We start from the raw sequence: 27542 nt of genomic DNA, 5'->3' as shown, positions 1-27542 counted from the left end.
AACCACTAGCAAAGGAAGCAAAAAGATCTATTTCTTTGAGTCTGTGGAGGAAAATATAACTATTTGTTAGAAATCACATAGTTGCCCTTCTTGTTTGTTCTTCAGTACAAAACGTTTTCCAGACATACATCTCTCTTCATAGATTTGCACAGTAAAGGAGAAAAGGAATGCAACCCAGCAGCTCTCATCATTATATAAGAAATTATTTATTCACCGTTAAAGCAAGTGATACTTTTTGCTGTGTGGTGAAAGCTAACCATAGCTAATTTCAGATTTTTGCAGCTTTTCAACATGAGCATGATAAAATGCCATATGGCACTTTTGTATCTGGGCAAAGTCTCTGAAATCAGCATGATTCCCATTCTAAGCCAGTCGCTGAGGCACAGCCATGCAAAGCCATATTCCTGCTCGATGGGGCCCTGCAAAGAGCATTGTCCTGCCAGGGATGACACGAGCCGCCGGCACAGCACCCAAGCCGGCTGCCAGCACACTGCCTGTCAGCCTGGGAGCAGGAAGAGAAGCCACAAGCGATTTTTGCAGCAACTTCATCCACAAAGCAAATGTCAGAAAGTGGAACTTGACCCACTTTATGAAACTATCTTCTTTGTCTCTTGCTGCCCTCTGCTGTCACAAGCCAGGGCAGCTCGGGGGGGGGCTTGCCGGGCTGGAGGAGCTGCATGCGGCCGGGAGCCACAGCAAGGCTGGGCACTCGAAGACATAAATAACAGGAGAAGCCAGCCATGGGGTTTGAAAACCCAGTTGCTCTGAAGCAACTCTGGAGTTTCTCCTGTGTGGGAATTTACTCATGCTTTGTTGGTGTGGACATCAGATGCTGGATGTGATGTGCAAGCAACACAATGTATTGGCTTGATCTGCTCAGTGATCTGGGAAGGAAGAGCACACGGGAGCCAGGGGACCTGTAGGCTCTTGGCTGTTCATACAAAATCCTACATCACAATTGGTTTCAAAAGTTTTTAGCATAGTAAATATAACTGAACCCAAGAAATCTGGGTGAATCCAACAAGTTCAAGTCATATTATTTTCACCTTTAGCAATTGTAATCAAAGGCAATCTGACAATTACACTAACTCAGCATGCTGAATTTCTTGGGTCAGCTACCTCTTTCTAAAAGTACGTTCCTCCTACAGCAACAACCCCTAATCTAGAACAGAGCTGAGGCTTCAGGGATATTTGTCAACCGCTTTCCAAATGCATAAGTATGCTTCAGAGACTATCTGTTAAACACTTATGGACTCAATGTGAGCTCTCTTGCTGCTCTGGCCAGCCCATGATGCTGCCTGGAGCCATGTCTCTGAGACAGCACTCAGCAGGCACTGAGATGCAGAGGAGGCCACCTCGGGGCAAACACAACCAGAGCCAGCTGTTGGTTCATCCCCTCTCTTTTGCTTAAGGTGCCACTTGGTCTTCACACTGCTTTAACAAGGACTTGCCTGAAGACCTGGGGTGCTCCACAAGATCTGTATTTCTTTCAATGCTCTTTTTGATGCATATTCTGTTATGCGTATTACAAAGCATTGCCAGCCTGTCCAGCAGAAGATACAGGTAACACTGCAGGCCTTGGTACGAATGCAACTCTACTGCAATGCTATTTTCATCTGCAACTTGATTGTGCTGAGGTTTTTCTAGATAAAAAACATGTTAGAGCTGAACTGTAACTAGATCTACAGCATGCCCAAGGGGCACTGACAGACTGCCGCTGTTGTTCCCCTATCACGTGTCCTACCTCCAGTCAGTATTTCTTATTGTGGAAATGGCATTAGGAAATATGCGAATCTTACAACAGCACCCGCAGATCATCAAATACCTGAAACACTCACAAGCACAGATGATGATGCAATAATCTAGGAAGCTGCCTTTTTTTCCCTAGAACTTGGAATAGGAATAGCAAATTTTGTAAAGCAGCTTTTAGGGCAAGGAAATTATTTCTTTTACAATGGTGAAGAGTAAAGAAGATCCCTTGGCAGTTTGTCTTCAGATATCCCTCAGAAATGGTGTGAATTTTACAAGGAGGAAAGACTATCTGCAAGAAGGACATTCCTGGCCTGGAGTGTTAGCTGGATGCCTATGAAATACACTATCAATTCTGGATCTTCTTTTTAAAAGCACTACAGAAAATCTGGTCTAGCCCTTGAGGCACTGGAGCCCTCCTGTCAAAATCCCGGTCATACTATTTCCTGCAGATGTCAAGCACATCCGTGACAAGGGGAAAGGGAGAGATTGGGTGATGAGGATGATGATTTGTCACTTGGGCTGTGAGCTCAGAGAGGGAAACCTAAAAACTGAAGTTGCTTAAATTGTGATGAAATGCCTGAGAAAGGAAGATTCAGGAAGCAAACAGGAATGGTGAAGAGTCAAGAGCTGTGATTTGAGAAGTCTGTTGAAGAAGCTTCAGGGAACAGCAAGAAGACTGTGCTCTGAGGGCACACTGGCCTCCAGATCCTCTAAAGCTACCTCAGTTTCCACAGTCTCTCTATTCCTCTGAAGTAAGCAACCACCCATGACACCATCTGGTAAGAAGTGTTCCAGCCCTGCATCGTTTTTCTCCTGAAGTGTAGAAACAGAATCGCCTCCATGGATTTTCTGAAGAAAAACCTAGAAATATTCATGAAGCCCTCAAATACACCAACAGAGAGCACCACAGAAAACTAAGAAACAAAACATTTAATTTCCACCCAGGACTTAGTCTAGCACACAGCAAAAGAGGTGCATAACACACACTCAGCCACATGAATAAAAGAGAATATTAAGCCATGATTCATTTGCCAGCACTGAATGAGTCAAAGTTGCCAGGGGAAAGGAAAAGTTATGTCTTGTATCATAATGTATATAATACCTAAGAGGACTGAATTGCTATTACATATTTAATCTGGCATTTCCTAGCTTTTGAAGGTAGGATTTTGCAGTCTGAATTACAATCCTTTCCTGTATCTCATTTACTAAGCAATAAATATACAGGAGAAGATTTGAATTGGAGCTCTTGGGATTTCAGGTCTGAAAGGAAGGGAGGTGGATGGGATTTCTTCTAAAGCTTTGATATTTTGAAGTCAAATGAGTGTTATAAAACCAGTAAATGTAAATGTAGAGGCAGACAGGCCCGTCCTTGGAGCTTAGGCTTTTTATTAAGCCTACATAACGGTTAGCACAAAGTAGCACTGGCCTTTAAGCACTCCTACAATACAAATAAATAATAAACATTTGAAGAATAAATACTACCATGACATGTTACTTACTGTTAGAGTTTATTTTACGTGTGGTCTCATTCTTCAGTCTGGGTTTCCTATTACATCTGGAGCTTGCTGTTGTGTTTATTTATCCCAGGCAAGAGGGACCCTATATGAAAATATGCAACAGCTGAGCATTTGCAAAAGAATATTGCAAACAGAGCGCTGGTCCTGGGCAGAGTCATTCACATTTGTGCATGAATCATTCGGATCACTAGTTGGCTGTGTATTCCCTGCAAATGAGGGTAAGCTGCTCTGCAGAATTTATTCTTGGCCAGCAATTCTTGGCACATGAACCCCTACAAAACAGGAATGAGGTTAGTTAAGGTATCTATGTATGGCACTACTAGAAGTGTAATAAAACAGTATAGATGAATTTGGGGTTCATTTATTTTAACACATAAATTTTTTTATGCATATGGAAGGACACTTGGGCTTGTATTTCTAATACCACATTATCCTAGACTGCTTTACGACCACCACATTCATTCTGTTGCTTAAGGGGTTTTGGCCCAGAAACCATTTTGGTTTTAGTGTTGCTATTTATATGTACAAACCTGCAAAGCATAATTCATGCTAAAACCAGTAAGACCATGTTGGTGGATAAAAGTCTGATGTATTTCATATCATGCTGATAAATTAAAAGATAAAAAAAGATTTTGGGGTGTACAGGAATGAGGAGGGAGGATGAGCTCCTCTTTTGAAACAGAAAAGAATCTCACTGTTTAAGAGGTAAAGCAAATCATCAAGGCAAAACATGAAGCTGTCTTGCAACACGCTGGAGCTTGTTTAAAAGTGTTGCTAAAATATAAACACTAAATGCTTAAGTGATTCTATTGTTTGCTTGTTTTTACTGAAATGACAGAAAATGGAAAAGTTAATGCATAAATACATAATTGCATTAAGTAATTATGTATATGTACTGATGAAACCTTGCCTTAGCAGGAAAATGGGAGATTTTCTTCTACAAGGAACATAGAAAGCTATTTCCCCTCCAACCCACCACTGAAGTGGATCAGTTTGTTTTAAGGCAGAGGACAGATTAATGTACTTTTCTTAGTCCGGTACTGTTTTGTGCTTGGGATTCATGCTCTTTTCACCATGCCTGGGTAAACTGGCAGCAAAGCTCTAATGGCCTGTTGCAAAAAGTGATGATCACTTAAGAACATCACTATCCTCGCATGTAACACCCAAATGTGATACTGGACAGCAATAAAAGAGTGAGACTCTTGGCCAGTAAGCTATAGCTTAGGTGGTGAATGCACAGCAAGGCTGCGACACTATCTGTTCATGCTGCTGCATCATGCTTCAGATGTGTCTCCCCAGGATAGCCCTAGTAGCTGGCACACACTGGAACTCACCCTGCCTGCAATCATGCCAAGCCATGGCTGTGGGAGCTCCAGGCTGGGTGCTAACACAGAGGGTGGGAGAAAGGCACAATGCCTCCTTGGTACTTCACTTTAAATGCTATAGAGGACTGAAAAAATACTTTCCTAAGGCACTATTTCATTCAATACAGGATGCAAAAGTTCTGTTTATGGGCGGATTTCCATTGTCACTCTCCATTTTCACATATTATCTAAACCCCTCCCAAATTCTCCTTCAGAAAATGAACCTTTCCACATTTGGTCCCAGTCCAGGGATGAACTGTGCATGGTATGTGGAAACTGTTGGAAAATTCCCTTCAGCTATTTTTGAGGTATAGGGGTATAAAACAGAGCTCCTCACTCCTACCAGCCATATATACACTTTTTTCAATTTAAGGAGTTCTATTTTAATTTCACCCCCCTCCCCTCAACTGCTGAGTGTCTGGCATCGAAAAAAAAACAACAAAACAAAAAAACCCACCAAAACCACAGTTTCTCACCAAGTCCTCCAAGGAATTTTCATAGCAAATCCAGGCTAAGATAACAGGGAGTGCAATGGAACAAACTTTGTATCAGTTGGCTTTAATAAAAACTGAAGATTTACACAAGATGGGGAAAAAAAAAAAACCAACCCAGAGAGAGTGAACAGAACTCAATTCTTAAAGTTCCTATCACAAAACTTGTGCAAATGATTTTCTGCTAAAGAAAAAACATTTTTTAATTGTACTCTGCCTACTTAGAGTTTGCTGTAACTGATAAAAAGGAAATATCCCAGAAGTTGTTTTTTCCTTTACTAGAATCTAACTGAGAAAGAAAGGGAACCTTTTTTCCTGGATTTTTTTTAGTTTCTTTATTTACCAGTCATGTTTGTCTGTAGTCTTTAACAGTTTGAGTGTGATGGGGAGAAGTTAGTTTGATGGCATCTTTAAGTAAGGCACACCTGTGAAAGCAGATCACTAGCCCAAATCACTTGATCTCACATACATTAACATAAAACTGGAACTCCTCTAGATTCACACCAGCGTTTCCGAGATCAGCATCTGGCCTAAAAGATTTAAGCACAACATTTTTTGGAGCTTGATGTTGATGCTGGCTACAGTTTAGTTTAATTTAATGTAAAAAGATACTGTTTCAACAGCTGGAGAATCAACTCCAGACAAAGCATACACAGTGTTATAATCACCTTCCATTATATAGTGGAAATCAGTTGTAATGCTGTCCTGGAGGTGAAAATCCACTTTTCACAGAGTTTTGGCTCCAAGACCTAGCCTTCCACTTTCTCTATTTCAAAATCAAGCAGAGCCAACAAAAGTGCCAACATCCTTCAATGTCACCTAGATGGGCAATTAAGGGAAAGGCTGATCCTAAGGCCACTGCAGGGGAATCTGGGATGGAGAGAGCCAAACAAGGCTCATGGATGGCTGGAAAAAGCTTGCCCTGTGGGCATTACTGGGAAAAACAGGCCCCCAAGTATTGACTAATTCCACCACAGGGATCTGATAGGCTGAAGTGGTTTTATCACAATTGAAAAATTAATTGCTGCCTAATAAGCAAGAGCAGGGTCAATAGCCATTCATCTTCATTTCCTTTCTATAGCATTCACACTCATTAGTTAGCCTCTAAATCTTCCGCCCCCTTCAAATTTGTTTACAGCAGCAGAGAGCAAGTAAAATGTTAAGAACAGGCATACTAAAACATGCCTGCCAAAAGCACTCTTGTGCTAATAACACACATTTTCAGTCATGTGTTTGTTTTGCCAGGTCCTAACTCCTGGTGTTTTGTCCAAAAAGACAGTGGAAATGCTGAAGATGTGTCGGAGGTCACCATATGGTGAAAGACCTGGATTTTGTAACGTGGTTATCAAAGCTGAAACCTCATGGAGGGTACTGTTTTGTTTTTTTCATGTATCCATTTATTTTCAATGTCATTGTTTAAAATAAAAAAGGAACAAAAAAATCTTCCTTTACATTAGCTGTGTCTGAACACGTTGTGTTTCTGTGCCTGGATGCTCCTCTTTTTCACAAATAGATTTCTCAAAGGTAATTTTGTGGAGTTTTCTTAAATGGCCATGGACAGCTGGAAAAAATAGCAATAACCCTGAATAACCTCCCTTGATCTTCAGTCACAGATACCATTGCTATCTGAAATACACAGTACCCATAATCTGTTTTCTGCACAGAGTTCAGATGTGGTCTAAAACTAATATTAGAAAAGAGGTAGAAGTGTTGATGCAGTTTAACTCCTGCCATTGGGACTGTTCTGTGACTTTAGATGGACAGGGAAGAGCCTCTTTGCAATCCTCTGGGCTGCCTGTTCCTGCCATCAAGGTGTGTAGCTGCCTGGTGAGACATTTCGCACCGCAGCTTGAGGCGCATTACTGAGTAGCACCTAAACTAATAAAAGCCTATAGCATTGTCCGAGTCAGCCATGGAGTTATTGGGAGTGTGGGACATGAGGGGGCAAAGCCAGAGCAGAACCAAAGGATGGTGCTGGCAAGGAAGCAATGCAAGGAGGATAAAGGGCAGGAACTGGAGTTGGCAGGAGAGAACCTGTGTGGTGGGAAGCAAAAGGAAGGACAAGACAACAGAGCAGCAAGAAAGTTTGGCCGCAAAACCTGTCAGCAATTGCCTTTTTAGTTTGATTTTCTGCATGGTTCAGGCCAATATCTCTGTCAGTCATTCCTGCACCTGGCCCTCCCCACTTCTGCTAATGTGCAGTGGTTGAAAAGGCCTTCATTTTTGACTTTTGGACACTCATCCTATTAAAAACATACACCATATTTTCAGCATAATTTTGTCTGGGTTTGGATTCCAGAGCTGAAATCTCCCTCTGCTGTTAGAAATCTGAAGTCATCTACTCTTAGAAAAAATAATTTTCTTACTGAAGTATTTTAAGACTGAGTTAGAGATACATTAACTTTTTCTTCAATCTCTCGCTATAAGGGAAATTTTCCAGCTTGAATCATCCCTACAGTTTTCTTCAAAAGATTTCAATTTGACAATATTATTTTTGAAAAACATGCACTCCAGAAGAACCCAAATTTGCTAAACCAGAAAATAATAAAACCAATTGTGTCCTAAAATATCCTGAGTTTGGCCTAAAAGCCCAATACACAGAACACCCCTAAACACTTAGCTTGTAGAAGGTTACCGGAGTAAAGACTTACCTCTGACTGTCACTCTTTGTACATGAGAAATCAGCTCTTGGTGGGATTAAAGCTCTTATCTGAAAAAAATGTTTTGAAATCTTTATCATCTCTGGGCTTTCTTTTGCTCTTTCCAATCAAAGATGTGGTTCTTATACACTCAAATGAATGCCAGGATTGCTTCAGACTCAATTAAGAAACCTAAGCCTGCTGAAACTTTCAAACTTAGATGGAAAAAAAGAATCTGCTAAACCTTCTTGGATGAAAACACTGGATGCTAGGCTAGTCCAAAGAAAAAACTGGTTATTAACAGACTGAATTTTCTGTCTTGAGGAAGTGAATAAGTCTCAATTTTGGTGATTGCTGGATGCTCTTTGTACATGGAATACAAACTGTTTTTTCAGATTACTAATTTGTCTTAGTGCTGCAACACTTAGTATTGGCAATGCTTTTTGTATACCTTGTCTTTGAGCATTTTGCTGATTTTTACTACAGAAAACTTAAAACTTGAGGATGCTTCCACAGAAGGCTGCAGTGAGCTTCAGACAAGACTTCCCTTTATTCCTTACTTGTCTTCACTCATGACTGTTGGAGTTAGCTGACTGTTTCATATCCAAATTTTAGAAGTTAACAGAACACTGTCACATGTGTGTTACTCCCCAGTTACCACTCCAGTGAGGAACTTTGCAAAAACTACCCATACACAACAGTCACATTACTTAATTCACAACTAGAAGTACTACAGATGGTGCAGTTACTAAAGTGTTATTCAAATAAACAAGAAAAAGAGTAACCGACTATTGAATAGGCTTCTGACATTGGCAAACAGACTGCTGAGCTGGAAACCGGCTGAACTATGAGGCTTAAGGGGTAATGATCACTGGCATGGTGACTGGTTGGCAGCTGGGAATAAGCAGCGTCTTCCCGAGGCCAATGCTGAAAGCCAGCTGGGCACCATGGTGAACACCATGTTGAATATGCACCAACTGTGTAAAGCAACTCTCATATTGGTCTACCTGGGAAAGATTATGGCAAACAGATGGAGATAGAATATTATTCCTCTCCCTACTCAGCACTGCTCAGGTTGCATTTGGCATACTGTCCAGTCTAGGGACTCCCAGTTCTAAAGGGATACTGCAAAACTGAAGAGAAATCAGCAGAAGGCTCACCAAGATGGTCAAGGCCCAAGACTGCAAGATATACAAGGACAGGTCAGGGAAACTGGCTTGTTTAGCCTGGAAGACTTAAAGACAATCTAGCAGTTGCACACTACTACTTGAAGGGGCGTCATAAAGATGAGAGTCAAACTCTTCTTTATAGTGTCAGATGGTATAAGAGATACAAACTACACCTTGGGAGGCTCAGGCTGGACTTTAGAGGTATTTTTAGAATCACAGAATCATTTAGGTTGGAATGGTTGTTTAAGATGAAGTCCAGCCATAAACCTAACACTACCAAGTTTACCATTAAACCATGTCCCTAAGCACCACATCTACATGCCTTTTAAATACCTCCAGGAATGGTGACTCCACCACTTTCCTGGGCAGCTTGTTCCAATGTTTTACAACCCTTTTGGTGAAAATTTTTTCCTAAGAAGTGGGTCTGATCTGCATGTCAGGTTTTCTGTTCCCCTCAGAAGAGTCCCCTATGATAATGACCTGTCTTTTTTTCTTTCTGGAAGCACTTTTGGTGCAGGATGTAGATATAATAGCTATTATGCAAGGGCACCTGGGAAGGTAGGGTAGTCACAGAGGAGATGTACCTGTGCACTGAGCAGGAACTTAGGAAAAGCTTCACCAGGAGAAGAGCAGTGCAAGACTAGAAAAAGCTGCCCAGGGAGACTGAGGTTTCCCTACCCTTGACACTTTTTAAGGCTCAGTAGACAAATCCGTAGCTGTTGAGCATTAACTTCAGCATGTCAGAGACCACTATCAGGGAACTGGGACATGCACTTTGACTGCCTGGTTCATTTCTCCACCAACCTCTTCTTAATTCCCTCAGCCTACGAGTAGGATGTTGGACTGGAGACCTTCAGAAGAAGTTCTAGCCAGCACTTCCATGATTCCGTAATTCACTGGATAAACTTCAGGAGCTACCTGTGAGAAGCAGTGCTGATGACAACATATGACACCTAGGTATTATTTTTTCAGACAACTCATACTTAGGAAATTAAATATAACTTTGCAATGAATCATAGAATACCAGGTTGGAAGGGATCTCAAAGATCATCTGGTCCAACCTTTCTAGGCAAAAGCACAGTCTAGCACCCTGTCCAGCTGAACCTTAGAAGTATCCAACACTGAGGAATCCACCACTTCTCTGAAGAGATTATTTCAATGCTGATCGTTCTCATTGTGAAAAATTTTCCTCTTGCGATCAACTGGAATCTTTCCGGGAATAATTTGTACCCATTACCCCTCATCTTTTCCATACGACTTCTTGTAAAAAAGGAGTCCCCATCCTTGTAGCCACCCTTGAAACACTGGAACATGCAGATAAACTCTCCCCTAAGCCTTCTTTTCTCAAGGCCAAACAAACCCAGTTCTCTCAGCCTTTCCTCATGTATCAGCCTTTCCAGTCCTTTGATCATCTTTGTGGCTTTTCTCTGGACCCTCTCCATCTTGTTCACACCTTTTTTGTATAGCAGGGGTCAAAATTGAACACAGTATTCCAGGTGTGGCATGACCAGCACTGAGTGGGGACCAGCACTCTTTTACCTTGCTGGTGATGCCCTTGTTGATCTAACCCAGCATTCTGTTGGCTTTCTTTGCACATTGTTTGCTCACATTGAGCTGCCTGTCCACCAGGACCGCTAGGTCCCTTTCCACAGAGCTGATCCCTAGCTGAATAGATCCCAGCCTGTACTGCAGTCTTGGGTTGTGTTTTCCCAGGTGCAAGTCCTTACACTTGTCCTTGTTGAATTTCATGAGGTTCTTGTTATCCCACTCTCTCAGTCTACCCAGGTCTTCCTGCAGGATGGTTCTACTTTCCAAAGTGTCCACTTCCCCACTCAGTTTGTTATCAGCAGCAAACTTGGTCAGGGTACACTTGATCCCATCTTTCAGATAATTTATGAAGATATGAAACAGCATTGGGCCAAAGATCGATCCCTGGGGGCACCCCACTAGCGCTAGGTTGCCAGTTTGAGAAGGAGCTATTCACCACCACCCTCTGGGTGCGGCTGCTCAGACATTCCCTACCCACTGCACTGATCACTAGTCTAGACTATAACATATCAGTTTCTCTAGAGAGAGATTGTGGAAAACTGCATCAAAAGCCTTGGAGAAATCCAGGCAGGTAATGTTCACATCAACTGAGCAGCTAACTTTATCATAGAAGGTTTGTCAAGCATGATTTGCCCCAGTGAACCCCTGCTGACTTTTCCCAGTGGTATTCTTGATTTGACTTGTGATAGCCCCCAGAATGATTCGTTTTGTAGCTTTCCCGAGGACTGAAGTAAAGAATGTAAGAAGTACGATAATGCTTAAATGCATTAAGCACATTTTTTTCAGACTTCTAAATCACAACAGCTTTGAGGAAGAGCATCAAGTTCATAACTAGATGAAGCACAGAGACCGTAACCAGAAGAAGATGAAAGGACCTTTGTTCTCTAGTACAGCCTCAAGTGCTATGCTTTCAGTGTTTCTCAATGCTGCTGAGAAACAGTCCAATTTCTCATCAACAGTTTTATTACTACATGGAGTAAAATATCTCTAAATCTTGGTGAACATTGCCCTTATAACCCTCAGCTGTAAAAAACAGTTAAGTTCATTACAGGACCACACAGCCAAAACTACTGTAGCCTTGCTTCCAGCCATTAGCAGACGTCACTGTCCAAAACCAGGGCACCTGCAAGACACATGGGTGGAAGGGTTTCATTGGCCATTGTTTTGTGATCAGTTGGGTGTCTATGAGAGAGAGACAAAAAGATCAAAGAAGAGACAGATGGGGGCAAGGAAAAAGCCAACAACACAGACATAACAAGGACCAGGAATGTGCCTCCAAGAAAAGCTGAGAGAAAAGGGAAAAAGAGCTTTTATACTAAGTGTTTAATGGAAAATGGACTTGAGCTGTTTACAGAGGCCATGCTTTTTCTGCAGTTCTTGTTGTGTGAAGAAGGAGAGGGCTTTGTACTTTCTTTGCAATTAAATGGGATTGCACTAGAGAAGCCTCATTTCAGAAAACATTAATTTCTCTTCTTAGCTGGAACAATCCTTATGATCATGGGTTTTTCTTTAGATATTTATCCAGATCAGAAGTTCCCAGTCACACAGGAAGTGATAATATTGCTCTATTTACCACTAAAACAGTGCACCCAGCTCAGCAGACAGTTATGTTTCTAATGTGCCTACTGCTCTAACACTGGAAGAGCCATGTTTCAGGAAAGTATCAGACAAGCTAGTGAAACCATCAGGTAATGGGGCAGGAATCAACAATGCAAGGCAGAGTGCTGGTGATCGTGTTTTTGAGTGGCTTCTTTTTCATCTTGTGCTAGTCTTGTTTTTGTCAGAGACCTGAGCAAATGTTGGCAGTGTCAGACCTGGAAAAAGGCTGAGCCCACTTGCTGCAGTACTAACAGTCTGACTTTCTGCAGTGAAAGTGAAAAAGGTGATCTTTTTCTGTATGGGAAGTTGCCAAACCTGGAGAAATTGCTTATTTCCTGATTTGTACACTTTCTACTTTACTAAACATCCATAGAAAACAGCTAGCAAGATGAGAATTTGGAGGAGTTTGTAAATGACAAGACATATATATATATATACATGTCTTTAGCATACTCACACTGCTCAAAGGATGGCATGCTAGTGATATAAGCAGGTTATTCCACCTTTTGTTTTCTTCTTGCAGTTCAACATGACTTACACTTGCCTTATTTCCTGCATTTGCTCAAAACCTGCTCTGAAGACAGTATCCCTCATTTCCGTATAGGGTTTTCTTGGAGACATAACTCCCTCATAACAGAGAGATTCACAGTGAACTCCCTGTACAGTATCATTTCAAAGTGAGAGGGCTTGCAGTGTCCCTTCACACTGAAAGCTGGTGGGTCCCAGGAAGATTAAGGCCAAACATAATCATGTTGGACATGATTTTAAATTCCTTGAATCTGATTTTTGGAATACTATTTTTTATTGGGAACATGGCTCCCACTGACTTCAGCTCTGAGAGTTCAGCACGCCTACAAGTCCTGCACCAAGAATAAAAGCAATGTAAAACTATTGACAGCTTCTGAAAAGATTGGCTCGAGTGACTCAGCTATCATCACATGGGAGCTGTGTGACAGAAAAAGGGACAGTGTCCAATTCTCCAGGATAGAACATCACTCCCTTGCCATATGTTCTCTTCCCGAATTCTGTCTCCTTCTCTATACTGCTTCCCATTTCTGGGACCAATGAAGGGGAAAGGATCTTATAGTGTCTTCAACTGTGTAACCATGATCAGTTCCTGGAACTTCTGGTGCTGCTTATAGAATGAACCTTGTCAAGAAAGACAACCTGCATAAGCACAAGTAGTACCAAAGTTTTCAACCTTAGTATTTTCTTCAGCTGGCATGTAAACAACATTTGGTTTTCAGAAAAAAGCAACAGATTTCCTTGTGCTGCCATTCACAAGGCTACCAGGAGGTAAATGGGGCCTTTAAATGCACTGCAGAAATCTCTGCTGTTTGGCTAATGGCATGTCAGAAAATGGTGATAAGTGTCAGAGACCACTATCAGGGAACTGGGACATGCACTTTGACTGCCTCGTTCATTTCTGCACCAACCTCTTCTTAATTCCCTCAGCCTTGTTGGGTCCTTATCCTCATCTTTTCCCTCAGCTAGTCCCATAGATACAGTACCCTTGGCAGATCTACAGCTACTCAGCCAGTCATACCTTCCCCCATCAAGTTCCAGTTGTGAGCTTTGATTTGAAACCTGTCACTTTTCTTTTAGCAGATTTTTAGTCAACAAAAGCATATTTTTTCCCATTGCTTTATTCTTAGCAACATTTACAAAATTTACAGAAAATTCCCAGGAAAAATCAGTCCAAAGCAGACCCTTAACATTGCAATGCTAAATGTTTCACAAAATTATTAGTGACTGAAAACCAGGAAATGTTTCAGGAGACAAGAATAGGTCTATCTCCCACATGAATAAAAATTGGTTGTGTAAAACCTTGCATTATATCTCCAACAGTTTAAACATCCTGTACTTATGCTAATATGAGGGATTAAAAAAAACCACCAAAACAAACCACAAGTATTAAAGACTGTATTAACATCCTCACCCAAGAGTATTCATAATTTGGCCTCAACATTGGAGTATTAGTTGCCTATAAATATCATTTGCTGCTTTTTACTTCCTGCTACACAGCCCTGAAACATGAGCTGGACTTGCAAAACAAAGAGGCACTTCTACAGATTATCCCTCTCTACTTCAGACAGTTGCTTACAGACACCTTATGAAAAACACCCAATAATCTCAGTTCCCTGAGCTGCAAAGAAAGAGAGGAAAGAACAACGACAGCTATTCCAACTGCCTCAAAGACAGCTAATTGATCCCCAGCATTGGCAGCGGTTTCTGGCCTTGCTCCTATACCAAAGGAGGCAAGAAAGGAAAGCAGCCAGTTTCTACATGTTACAGTCCATGTGGGTTAATGCACTTCTGGGAAGGGTAACACTTGGAAGAGCTTGCCTTGCAAGTGGGATACAGGATACATGACGAATACCACTTAAAATACCAGCCCAGCAGTCCCAAAACACTGAGTGCTATTGTCAGTCTGTATCAGGGAATATTCTGTAAAATGCTGATTTTAGGCAAAGTGGAAGGCACCCTTGCTGCCTGTCTGCCGGTAGGTTTTCACTTGTCTTCTGTGATAAACACTTGAGGTTTGACGTTGCACGGCCACATTTCTTGCTGTAGACACCATTCTTCTCCTTTCTCCCCCAGGCCGCTGTTTTCATTTTGCTTTTGTTTCTTTTCTTTCAGGCTGAGGGGAAGCTGGGTAAGAGATGTTTGTTTTGGGAAAAGAAGAAAGACTACTTCGGGATCATTGAAAAAAATGCAGTGCAGGTTTCAACAAAGAACCACTTCGAAGAAAGCTGAAGGGCTCTATAGAGGTCTCTTTTTTTCAGAAAACAAAGTTGATGGAAACAGCTGGAGACTGTAACTTGGAAAGTCAAAAAAGAAAGAAAGAAAGATGAATAAAACTTCCTGTTTTCCTCTCCTATCCCAGCCTGCAGGGGACAGTGGTGGGGGTTACCTCTTCAGCCCCTTTTCAGAACAGATGTTGGATCCCCAATGGGTTCAGGTTTGGACTATCTTTTTTTGAAGCAAAGAAATTCAGTTATTCTTTTGTACAGTGGTCTGGGGTCTTCACCTCAGCTACAGCTTGTCACACATAAGTAAAGGTGGCATATTCTACGACTTAACTCTGATTATCACGAAAAATGTTGTTAGTAAATCTTGATCTTTAAGGCTGATCTATACCAATGTTTGCAACTCCGTGCCTCAGCAGAGCTTTCTTAGCTTGGTGTCTTGCAATTACCTCCTGTTATTCTACTCACTAGTGCTACAATTCATTGACTAGGAAAATAACAGTTGTGAAATTCTGCTTGTGAAATCTCTTACCGCAGATGATAGCACTTCATTCTGCACCATTTCCCTGCCTGTTTTCTGTTATCCCTTTGGGAGCACAAGCTGAGACACTTCAAAGCTCAAAGATAAAAAAGTACTGAAGTGTCTCAGATCAAGCACCCAAACTTTACGTTTTAGTATTTTGGGGTTTATATTGGCTTAAACACAGGTGCACCACAGCTAAGAGGTGCTGTGGAATAAAGTTGTCTTGGCTGTAGTCTCAGCATGTTCCACTGCTATAACACTGAAAATATCACTAAGCCGTTTCTAAAAGAGCAACACAGAATTCCATTAAAATGAGTAGAAGCAGAAGATCTCATTTCTATTGCTAGCAATGCTATTGACCTCTGACATCCTATCCAAGTGACTCCACATCCCCACTTCCTGCAGCTCTGGAAGGGGAAGAACTGACCCTTCAGTAGGACACTGAGATTCCTGCCCTAAAGCTTTAGTTTTGGCACAAACGTGGAGGAGGGGCCTAAAGTCAGCAATACAACAAAGGGAGCCCCTTCTCTCAGTTTAAAGATTTCAAATATTCAGCAGGAAGTTGTAACCATTTTATAAGGCAGACGCAGTCTGTTATGGTTTATATGGCTTCAGCACTGAATTTGGTAATTTAATTTTATTTAGTAATTTGATGCTTTAGTTTTATTAATTTCTAATAATACTGTGAATGTTTCACATGAAGATGGTTTGGGACTTCTAACATATTCTGTGATCAGTTTTCTGTTGTTTTTTTCTTTTTTTTTTTTCCTCATAATATCTCTAAGAGCTCTTTCTCTATTTCTGTAACTCTGTTATTAAATCCTACTTTGTCAATTAATGCATTTATTATGCATCGCCCCATCACTACATTTAATTTGTAAGGCGATGCATGTGTTCAGAGTAAGAAATAACTATGAATGACTGATTTTAAAATAGAGTTAAAATACACTTACCATCATGTACAGATATGTATTGGTGTCCAAATACAATACTTCAGAGTAGTTGTTTACAATCTCACATTGCTAGGTTCTCCTTTTTACTACTTCCCTCAGGGAAACACCTGGAACTCAAAACATATGCTGTTTAGATTTTTTAGTGTACAAAACATTAGTTTAAATTACATCTAAAGCGTTAAACAAAATTCTTTTAAATCCCATATGTGTGTATAAACTCCTCAAGCTGCCAAACATGCAAAGAATATAGAAAATCCTGTCAATATAGTGACTGGGGTAGCAACCGCAAGAACCAAGCACGTCTTGGTTCTTGGAACGTGGAGCATATATGATAGAGCAAAGGCATGCAGACTTGTAGCCACAACCAGCAATGGGATAGATGCAAAATCAACTCAAGCTGAGAAACCATTCCTTATGTTTTGCCAGTATCCAGTGAATAAGCATTGATTTTCTATTTTGTTGTCAGGGGTGTCTTCATAGAATCATAGAATCATAGATTCATAGAATAGTTAGGGTTGGAAAGGACCTTGAGATCATCTAGTTACAACCCCCCTGCCATGGGCAGGGACACCCCACACTAAACCATGTCACCCAAGGCCTCATCCAACCTGGCCTTGAACACCATCAGGGATGGAGCACTCACAACCTCCCTGGGCAACCCATTCCAGTGCCTCACCACCCTCTCAGTAAAGAATTTCTTCCTTATATCCAATCTAAACTTCCCCTGTTTAAGTTTGAACCCGTTACCCTTTGTCCTGTCACTACAGTCCCTAATGGATAGTCCATCCCCAGCATCCCTATAGCCCTCTTTCAGATACTGGAAGGCTGCTATGAGGTCTCCACGCAGCCTTCTCTTCTCCAGGCTGAACAGCCCCAGCTTTCTCAGCCTGTCTTCATACGGGAGGTGCTCCACTCCCCTGATCATCCTCGTGGCCCTCCTCTGGACTTGTTCCAACAGTTCCATGTCCTTTTTATGTTGAGGACACCAGAACTGCACACAATACTCCAAGTGAGGTCTCCCGAGAGCAGAGTAGAGGGGCAGGATCACCTCCTTCAACCTGCTGGTCACGCTGTCTTCTAGTTTAACTCTAAAGATCCTCATGAATACTTACATCTGGAGGTCTACATTTGGTATTTGGGCCCTTGGGTCCTAAGATGTTTTACTTGAAGCCCAAAGATAGGCAAATTTTATCCTTACTTCATTCAGTTATATATTCTGGATCACTATTTTTACCCCTTGCATACAAAGCTCAGCTGGCCTCAGCTCTGTAACTGTCTGAGGTTTTTTATTGTTCAGCTGCCAGACATCATTGATAATGTACTAATTTCATTTTTTGCATGAAATATTTTAAGAATAAACCTCTCACACATGTTGTTTATTGTGATATGTACTGAGAGGAGCAAAGGAAATAGCAAAACAGTGTCTTTCACCTTTACGTATTTAAATCTTCTTTTGTACGTACAGGAGATGCCAGGAACTGCTTTTTGCCATCTCTTTTCTACAGGACCAAGTGGGTGTAAGATATCTCCTGCTCAAAGCCATATGAGACCAAAGCCCATTATTTTGGGGCCCATGGCACTCACCAAATCTGCTCCCTGTGACTGGAGACACCAGTAGGGCTGGTATTTTATCTCCCTGGGTAGCTCCCTGACTACCTATTCAGTTACACTGAGCACATCACCATTTGCAACGTTCCCCAGAAAGTGCATCAGTGTTGTAGTGCTACACTAAAAGGCAGGTGTGACATGGTTGCTGACTGGACTATGCTCACTTACAGATAGGCTGGATTTTGCTCTAATTTAAGGCCATTCATCTGACTTTGAGCAGGGAATTTATATGTTGTATCATCCTATGCCATTGTAGGAATATCACAAATATCTGAAGAAATAAATTGGAAAGAGGTTTCTGGCTTGTTAGGAACTTGCATTCTTGGGTAAATAAAATTTGCAGAAACCTCCTTGTGTTGCCATATGTTTATTTTTTCAAAGTCATCATTGGGGCGATTTGTTTTGAGGGAAGCTCACTTTCAGATGATACACAACAGGGTCAGTCCATGAGGGAGAGCTATAAATAAATCAAAGGCTTCAATTATTTCCTGCAAACAAAAAATACACCACATAGAACCTTATTTCCCTAAGGAAGGGTATAGGCTTATAAACCTAAGGAGAAAATGCAAATAGTTGGGGAAATGGACTGAAAGATTTCTGTCTGCTTTCACAGCTGGATCAAAAATGCAATGGAAATTGAAAGATACTCATCAAATTCCATAGGCTTTGATATAGTCTTTCATATTTTTATTTTCTAGATATGGATGCAAATTTGTAACAGTGAACAAAGTTCTTCCACCATTTCAAGACATAACTTACTGCAGAACTGGAGAGACAGCTTGAGGAGAGAAAAGTGTATCACAAAAAACCGAATGCTGTTTCAGCTTGACTAAGCCTACTTAGCCAGTGATTAAGGGTCACTACAAGTGATTTTTCAAGGAAACTTGAGAAAAGGAAGTACTCAGGTAAATTTTAGTGAGATTTGGGCACAGAAAATTAGACTGATTTGAATGCTGGATCAAAATGCAATATGAACAGAAACAGTTAAAAATAATCTGCCAAATTATCTTTCAAATAACATCCGAATCATAAATTAACATTCAAAGAATAAAATATCTGATTATGACAGAGACACTGAGATGACAGGCATCCTGATAAATGGTGTGAAGATGAAGAACAGAAGGATATTTAAAATTCTATCACCAGTCTGTGCCGGAAGGGTTTAATTTCTCCATAAAGATATGATAAAAATAAAAGTATACCCATAGATTTATGTTCCTTAATCTCCTAATCAAGAAAATCATGATTGCACAATATTCAAGAATATCAAAGAGCAGATAGAGCTGGTTTCAACTGCATGCATAGGTGCTGCAAATACAGGGATAGGCGTAGCTGTTACTGAGTTACTCATTAGCAACCCACAAAAGTAAGTTCAGGACACACAATAGTTGAGCCGCAAAGCAAAACTCACTGCAGCAGAAATGCTTTCAGCATGTTCATCAAACTGATTATGGTTGTCTTAAGCCACATAAAAGGAGAGCTCAAAAATGAGGAAACTAATGTAAGAGGTCAGAACCAAGGAAAGCAATGGTTTTGAACTAATGCAAGTCTACAGTACATGGTCACATCCCACGTTTGAAACATTTCATTTTTCTGTTTCTAAAAATCCTTAACCATTTTTGAGTTATTATTGGTTAAGGTACAGAGCAGGGTGGCTTCTTACAACCAGAAAATGATGAGCTACGACCTGCATGGGGCTGGAGTTCCTTCCCCTCTGCTTTCATTCCATCTGTCCCAGTGGTGCAGTTTCACCCAGATAGGGGTGGCCTCCTAAGCCCCTGAGGCTGATTTCATTGAGTTGGTCTTTAACAGTGACAAGTCAACAGCACCTTTGAAAAACAACACATGCTCTTCCAGAAGGTCTGGGCAGCATTTCAGGAGAACGGAGTACTTAAGGAGAACCTCTAAAGGGGACTTCATCATGGGAGAAAACAGAACAACCCTGAGGAAAGTGCTCAGCTTCTGCTGACAGAAAAGATAAAGTTTCTGGATAAGACTGAAAGCTTCCAGAGTCTCCAAAATTAATTATAAAGCAGAGACAGCTCAAGCCTCAATCAGATGCAGGATAAGAAGGCTGCGGGGAGCGGGTTTGAAAATGGGTTCAAACAGCACAGTTCCTGGAGCTCAGCTCATTTTAGTGGGTTCAAGCCCAGGGTAGAGATGTCTGATCACTACGGGAAACCTCATTTTGTTCTGTTTTGATTGACACATTCACAAATTTGAAGACATCAGTTTTACACAAGGAGTTTAATTAAGGAGGATTAGTACAGTCAATGAAACCTGGTGGTCTCTGTAATGTGTTCTCAATCTTTCAGCCAAACCAAGTCAGATTATTTCATCATAACTCTCTCCCTTTTGTTCTTAGAGTAACTCCATGCAGCTGTAACTGGAGATGCATACATGCCAAAGCATTTGTATTAAGCAGACACTTTGCCTAAAGGGAGATGTCTAGGTCCTGGTTTAAAAAAACAATAAAAATAAAACAAGGTCACCAAAAAAAGAGATTAAACTAAAAGCAAAACAACAACAACAAAAAATACTGAGTAGTATTTTAAATTCCTTTTTAAAAATGGATGTGATGCTTGCTGCCTTTCCTGTCAGGCATCATTTAGCTAAACATTTGGAGGTCGCTCATGCAAAAAAGTTCTGCTTACATCATTAGTCACCTCCAGCTGCTAGCAAATAAATCCCACTCAGCTGTTTGTTGAGCCAGCAGAAATATGGCAGGGCTAAGTTTTATTCTTTGAAAGTCTCCCCATTCAGGCTTTGTTTTGTTTAAATACAAAGCGATTTACTGAGAGAGGAAGTATCCATTTCATGCTTGCAGATCAGAATTCAAAGAACTGATTTGACAGGCAGAGACACAATGGATAGGCAAAGGTAGTGATAAAAATACTAATCACATAATTTAGCAACAATTTCATTCACATACCTCTCTGACAGGCCATGTAACTTTTCCCTTGGATTGTTACGAACAGAAGACTTGCACATCTCTGTAGTGGTAGCTTATACTGGTATAGTTTATATGTGATACAGTTTGGTAGTTCTACTTAGATGGTTTGATGCATTGTAATAATACCAAATTGACTCAGTTGTAAAGGGTTCACAGTTTTCTAATTCAAGATTCATACCTTTACATCAGTAGTTTGGTAAGACCATTTGCATGTATAAATGCTACAGGATTTGATCTGAAATTGCTCCTTTTTATGATATTTTCATTTGCAATAGTGTAACCAACAGCAAATATTTTATCATTAGATTTTCTCAAAATGAATGTTATCATTGAAAAGTTGAATTAACCTAAGGCTTAAAACCCAGATAAATAGGTGTAGCAAATTAAGATTAGCATGACAATACTTTAAGCCTGAAAGAAGGATCCAAACCCTTAGATTCAGGCCAGTGCTAGTGTTTCATATGAGGATGTATTACAAAATCAAGACAAAAAGATATCTGTATGTCTAATAGTGACCAAACCGAAGAGCGGTATCATGTTGTCCTCATTCACCTTGGTGCCAGCCTGAAATAAGTGCAGCTACTCCCTATGTATATCTGAATTAGGAGACAAACATACTGCAATTCTGTACAAATTATCTTTCTAATTTACTGGAAGTAAAGAACTCCTTAAGTGAAAGAAAACTATTTTTTTCCTTTTTTCACAAAGGCAAAATTCCCCAAATATAATTTTAATACATTAATTAAGGTACACGGCAATTTTTCCCTATTCTGCTGTTAGACTCTATCCTGGTGATATAAACTGTTTACAAAGCAAGCAGGATTTGACTGGTTTTTTCTCCATCATATGAGATAACCTCTGGAATGTTTGAATACATTATGACCATTATGAAATAAAATTTGTAATGCTTTTTTTTTTTGGTAAAGTCCTAAAAAGATCGTCAGTTTTGCTGACTAATTTGCAATTTCATTCCAGAAGGAGCCATGCTGTTCACAGGTTTTATTTGGCTTAAAACAGTCATTAGGAAGCTGTTTCCCCTCTTTCCCAATGTTCCTCAGTAAGAAATATTTCAGTGTTCTAGAAGCTCTGCTCCTATGTGGTATCGTGCTTTTTTTTATCATGCTTCCAGTGGTATCGTGCATTTGAAACCCACAAGGAAGCAAGTTCAAATTAGGAGAATCAACTTTTTCAGTGAGAAATCCAATTGGCCTGCAGGATACAATCCTGCCACCTAGTCGAGTATGCACTGATCCCACAACTGCTTCTTAATTCTGCATTCTTAAGGAAAAAGTACCTAAAAAAAAAAAACCAAACAAACAAAAAAAAACAAACAAACAAACAAAAAAAACCGAAAAAAAAAAAAAAAAAAAAAACAACAAAAAAACCCCACAAACCACAGAAATCCTCCAGAAAAGCTGTGCTTTTCCCCATGATTTACTCCACTATTGTTCAAGGCCTTCTCCAGCTGGGAGGTAGCTGGCTGCAAAGTTTGAACTCAGCAGAAGTGAGACATGATACATTTTCTAAAGCAAGCACCATAAATAATTTTAACCCAACAGATAATTTTAGATTATTAGAGATTTTAAAGTTACACTTACTAAGTTTCAGCATTGCACCATATCTGGTAAATGACTGTGCATTTTTGCTACTATACCAGGCATTTGAATATTTTTGAAGATATCAAGCCCAGTATTTATCAGCTGTGAAGATCTGATAAAACCAACAGAAGATGAAAGTGGACAAAGTATGTTTCAAAGCAACATTGGTGATTAATCAAAGTGAGTTGTACAAAAGTCGAAGATCTGGAGCTCAGAAACATTCTAGCAATTTAGAAGTCGGCATCCAACTCAAACGCAATTCTAAACTATCAACAATGATTTTAAGTAATCAGTTTTAAGTATTAAAATATATATTAAAAAAGTATTTCATTGTGGCTTCAATCTTAAAAACATTTGGTGTCCCTATCATTTAAGCCAGTGATCCTCATACTTGAAAATTACCAGTAATTAACTTTGCTACATTTGTTTACAAAGACTCTGCTATGCTCTGTGGAATTATAAGTGGACATTTCTGTTCCAAGAAGTTTATAGTAAGAAAGCAGCACAGAATATATTGTACACAAACCAAAGTGCTGGAGCTAGGTCTCTTTGCTGCCATTCTAGGTCATTCTTACTTTTCCTAAGGAATCCTGTTCTGTTTACTTGTGTGTCTTTATTAAAAGTGACCCTTTTACCTCATCTCATCCCAGTAGATTTGACTTCATTAGTTGACAATACAAGAATGAAGCTGCTGGTAGCTGGTGAGAGGTGGAAGCCACTCAGAGGATGGAGTCTCTCTCTGACCTCTTGCAGACAGAAAAATGCTGTGATGATGGCACTTAGCATAACCCAGAGCATCCAAACAAAAAGATGATCATGACCAGCCTAACTTCAGTAACATCTTCAGTCAGAACTTATATTTCCTAAATTGCTAGAGAATTCCTCTCACAATTTGCCATAGAAACCAGTTCTTTAAGTTTCTCACCCTTCAGAATTCTCTGGTGTCCAGAAAGCCAGACTAAAGCTTTCTGATGCATTGCAGTGCTCATCAAGTCTTGATCCACAGGAGCGTGCTGATGCATATTCCTGCTAGTCTTCACATAATCCCACTGACATCATAATCAATAAGGAAGCTAAAATCCATCAGAAATCAGACTCACTTAGATTCAGCATGTGCCTAAAGCATTCATTTATGATAATAAATGATGCCACACCTGCCAGGAAGTAATACATGTTAGGAATAGTATGCAGCAAAAGAAGGATGGGCACCCCAGCACAGAAGTCCCTTTGAGACTATGAGGAAGACGGGATGATCCTGAGTCTGGCTGGAGCAAAGGACCACATGTGAATGAGAGCAAAGGCAGTGCTGGGTGAAGAGGAAGAGAGAAGGTCCAAAATGGAGGTAGGAAAAGAGGTGTCTGTCATGATTTATGCTCAGCTGGTAACTCAGCACCACGCAGTCATTTGTTCACAGACCTCTATCTTTCCCCCCAAGTTCTGGGCAGGATGGGAAGGAGAACTGAAAGAATGTAGCTCCCACGGGTTGAGATAAGAACAGTCCAGTAACTAAGGTATAACACAAAACTAACGATAAGTGAAATAAGAGGAGAGAATATAAAACTAAAAAGGGAAAGATAAAAAACAATAAATACACCAGCTGTCGACTGACACCCAGCAAGACCTGAGCAGCAATCTGCCCTTCCAGGTAACTTAGAATCATAGAATCATAGAATAGTTAGGGTTGGAAAGGACCTTAAGATCATCTAGTTCCAACCCCCCTGCCATGGGCAGGGACACCCCACACTAAACCATGACACCCAAGGCCTCATCCAACCTGGCCTTGAACATTGTGTCGAATATTGTGTCCAGTTCTGGGCCCCTCAGTTCAAGAAGGACAGGGACCTGCTGGAGAGAGTCCAGCGCAGGGCGACAAAGATGATTAAGGGAGTGGAGCATCTCCCTTATGAGGAAAGGCTGAGGGAGCTGGGTCTCTATAGTTTGGAGAAGAGGAGACTGCGGGGGGACCTTATTAGTGTATATAAATATATAAAGGGGGAGTGTCATGAGGATGGAGCCAGGCTCTTCTCAATGGCTAACAATGATAAGACAAGGGGTAATGGGTATAAACTGGAACACAAGAGGTTCCACTTAAACTTGAGAAGAAACTTCTTCTCAGTGAGGGTGACAGAACACTGGAACAGGCTGCCCAGGGAGGTTGTGGAGTCTCCTTCTCTGGAGACATTCAAAACCCGCCTGGACACATTCCTGTGTAACCTTATCTAGGTGTTCCTGCTCTGGCAGGGGGATTGGACTAGATGATCTTTTGAGGTCCCTTCCAATCTCTAACATACTGTGATACTGTGATACCGCCAAGGATGGAGCATTCACAACCTCCCTGGGCAACCCATTCCAGTGCCTCACCATCCTCACAGTAAAGAACTTCTTCCTTATATCCAATCTAAACTTCCCCTGTTTAAGTTTGAACCCGTTACCCCTTGTCCTGTCACTACAGTCCCTGACAAATAGCCCCTCCCCAGCATCCTTGTAGGCCCCCTTCAGATACTGGAAGGCTGCTATGAGGTCTCCACGCAGCCTTCTCTTCTCCAGGCTGAACAGCCCCAACTTTCTCAGCCTATCTTCATACGGGAGGTGCTCCAGTCCCCTGATCATCCTCATGGCCCTCCTCTGGACTTGTTCCAACAGTTCCATGTCCTTTTAATGTTGAGGACACCAGAACTGCACACAATCCTCCAAGTGAGGTCTCACAAGAGCAGAGTAGAGGGGCAGGATCACCTCCTTCGACCTGCTGGTCACGCTCCTCTTGATGCAGCCCAGGATACGGTTGGCTTTCTGGGCTGCGAGCGCACACTGAAGCCGGCTCATGTTCATTTTCTTATCGACCAACACCCCCAAGTCCTTCTCTGCAGGGCTGCTCTGAATCTCTTCTCTGCCCAACCTGTAGTCATGCCTGGGATTGCTCTGACCGAGGTGTAGGACCTTACACTTGGCATGGTTAAACTTCATAACATTGGCATCAGCCCACCTTACAAATTTCCCCCAGTTTATACGCTGGGCATGACGTTCTGTGGTATGGAATACCCCTTTGGCTAGCTTGGGTCAGGTGTCCTGTCTCTGCTTCCTCCTGGTTTCTTGTGCCCTTCTCACTGGCAGAGATTGAGACTGGAAAGTAAGCATTTCTTAGCAACAACTAAAACATCAGTCTGTTATCAACATTGTTCTCAGACTAAAGCTGAAATAGAGCACTGCACCAGCTACTAAGAAGGATTAAAAGTAACTGTTACAGCTGACACCAGGACAGTGTTCCAGAGTCCATGGGAAAACAATATTAGACTTTATTGACAACATGAACAGGAGCCAGGGCTGGATGTAAGAGAAGCAGAGGCTCAAGGGAGCAAGGGTGGCAATAGGAGTATCACACCAACCAAAGAGCATTGGTTGCCACACAACATGATATTAACAGCCAAAGACAGAGGCATGTAAAATGAGATTCATGTGGCTATCTATCTGCAAAACCTGGTTCGTCATTCTTGTATTAGGATGAGAAGAATGGTGTTTTGGAAGGTCTGGAAGGATGACTGCTGATTATTAAGAGGACAAGACTTTTTAAAAGCTAGGTGAGACAGATGCCATTGTGGAGAAGGGCTTGGAAGGAAACACACAACATACACATCCCCAGGTGAAGAATAAGAGAGCTTCAATTAATAGCCTCCATATGTAGGAACAGAGAAGAGAATGAATGTTTCATGGGAAGCTGAACTAGGCAAATGGGGTGGAGAGAAGAATTTTGCCAGAAATGGGACCAGCAGACAAAATTCAGGGTTAGTTTTCATCCTGTCAGTATTCAGCACAAGTGTTCATGGTGAAACATGCCAGAGACCACTGGAAATGCAAGACCTAAGAATAGTACAGAGAGAAAAAAAAAGCTGCACTTGTCCAGCACATTCTTTCCTCCTTTTTATCTGAGACAGGCCACCATGGTAAGCTATTTCTTGAGAGAAACCAAGAAGCTTTGAAGTGTCTGATTCTCTAAATGTCAGAAGACAGAAACCTTCATCTTACTTCTGTTGTGCAGTCGTTGTTGCAATGTCACAGCACACTGATAGGCAAAATTAACTGGATGCAAAGACGATGTCATCTAAAATGATACCACATGTGACTCAGCAGTTCTTACATACCATAAAGCAAACACTAATAATTCAGTGGCCCTATAGCAAATTTCCTCTGCCCAGAGCGAGCATTCAGCAAGGTCAGAAAGATTACCTGCTGAACAATACACAGGACTTGCTGTGGCAAATGAAGGCTGACAAGCTGACCATGGAAAGCCAGTACTTTTCTTTTAAATTCAGCTTCTTAATAACTCTATGGGAACATCTAGATTCTTATCTATTTGAGCCTCAAGATTAAAAAAATGTTATGTTTCTGGATAAGGTTCTGAATGTTTTCTTTCAGAGAGAAATAGAGCACCAATAGCTCAATCCAGGTTTCCCAAACTGACTCACCCAACCTGCAATTAAATTAAAAAACCAAATCCTCCCTTCCCCAACCAAAACCAGAATAGAATAAAGCTTATATGTAAAAGTAGAGTTTTGTACCCTCGCTGGTGTTATTTAGCTGAACACACTTTTCCTGAACTGTAACATTACAGACCAGGAGCTTTAAACAATTTGGCGGTCAGTACCCATTGAAGTGAGGACATTCTGATTTGCCTACTCCCCTATGCTGAGGAATTAACCTTCATTTTGTGAGAGCTATACGTATAGGAAATCTGCAATAAAAATATTATAGGAAACAGCAGATGTTTGTGGGAAGAAATCAAACAGTTGTCAAAACTCGCATTCCAGGAATGACAAGAAGAGGAGGAAAATACAGAATAGGAGATGTGAACATTACGTGTCTCTTTTCTGATAATGTACCATCTCCACTTGCTGGTTTTGGAAAGCTATGAGAATGATCCTTCTGTTATTAGCTTCAATGACTTTACTGCATCAGCTTTCCTAAGGCAGGAATTTCAAATCGGTCACCCAATATACATGTTCTTTTGCAATGTATTGGAAAAAAAAAAGAGTATGCCCTGCCCTTTTCATCAGTGTTGCCCTTCAAAGGTGCATGTCAAATGA

This window comes from Psittacula echo (genome assembly GCF_963264785.1).
Source record: "Psittacula echo genome assembly, chromosome: 1".
NCBI lineage: Eukaryota > Metazoa > Chordata > Aves > Psittaciformes > Psittacidae > Psittacula > Psittacula echo.
The sequence above is the reverse complement of the archived record's forward strand: the minus strand, read 5'-3'. Positions refer to the sequence as shown.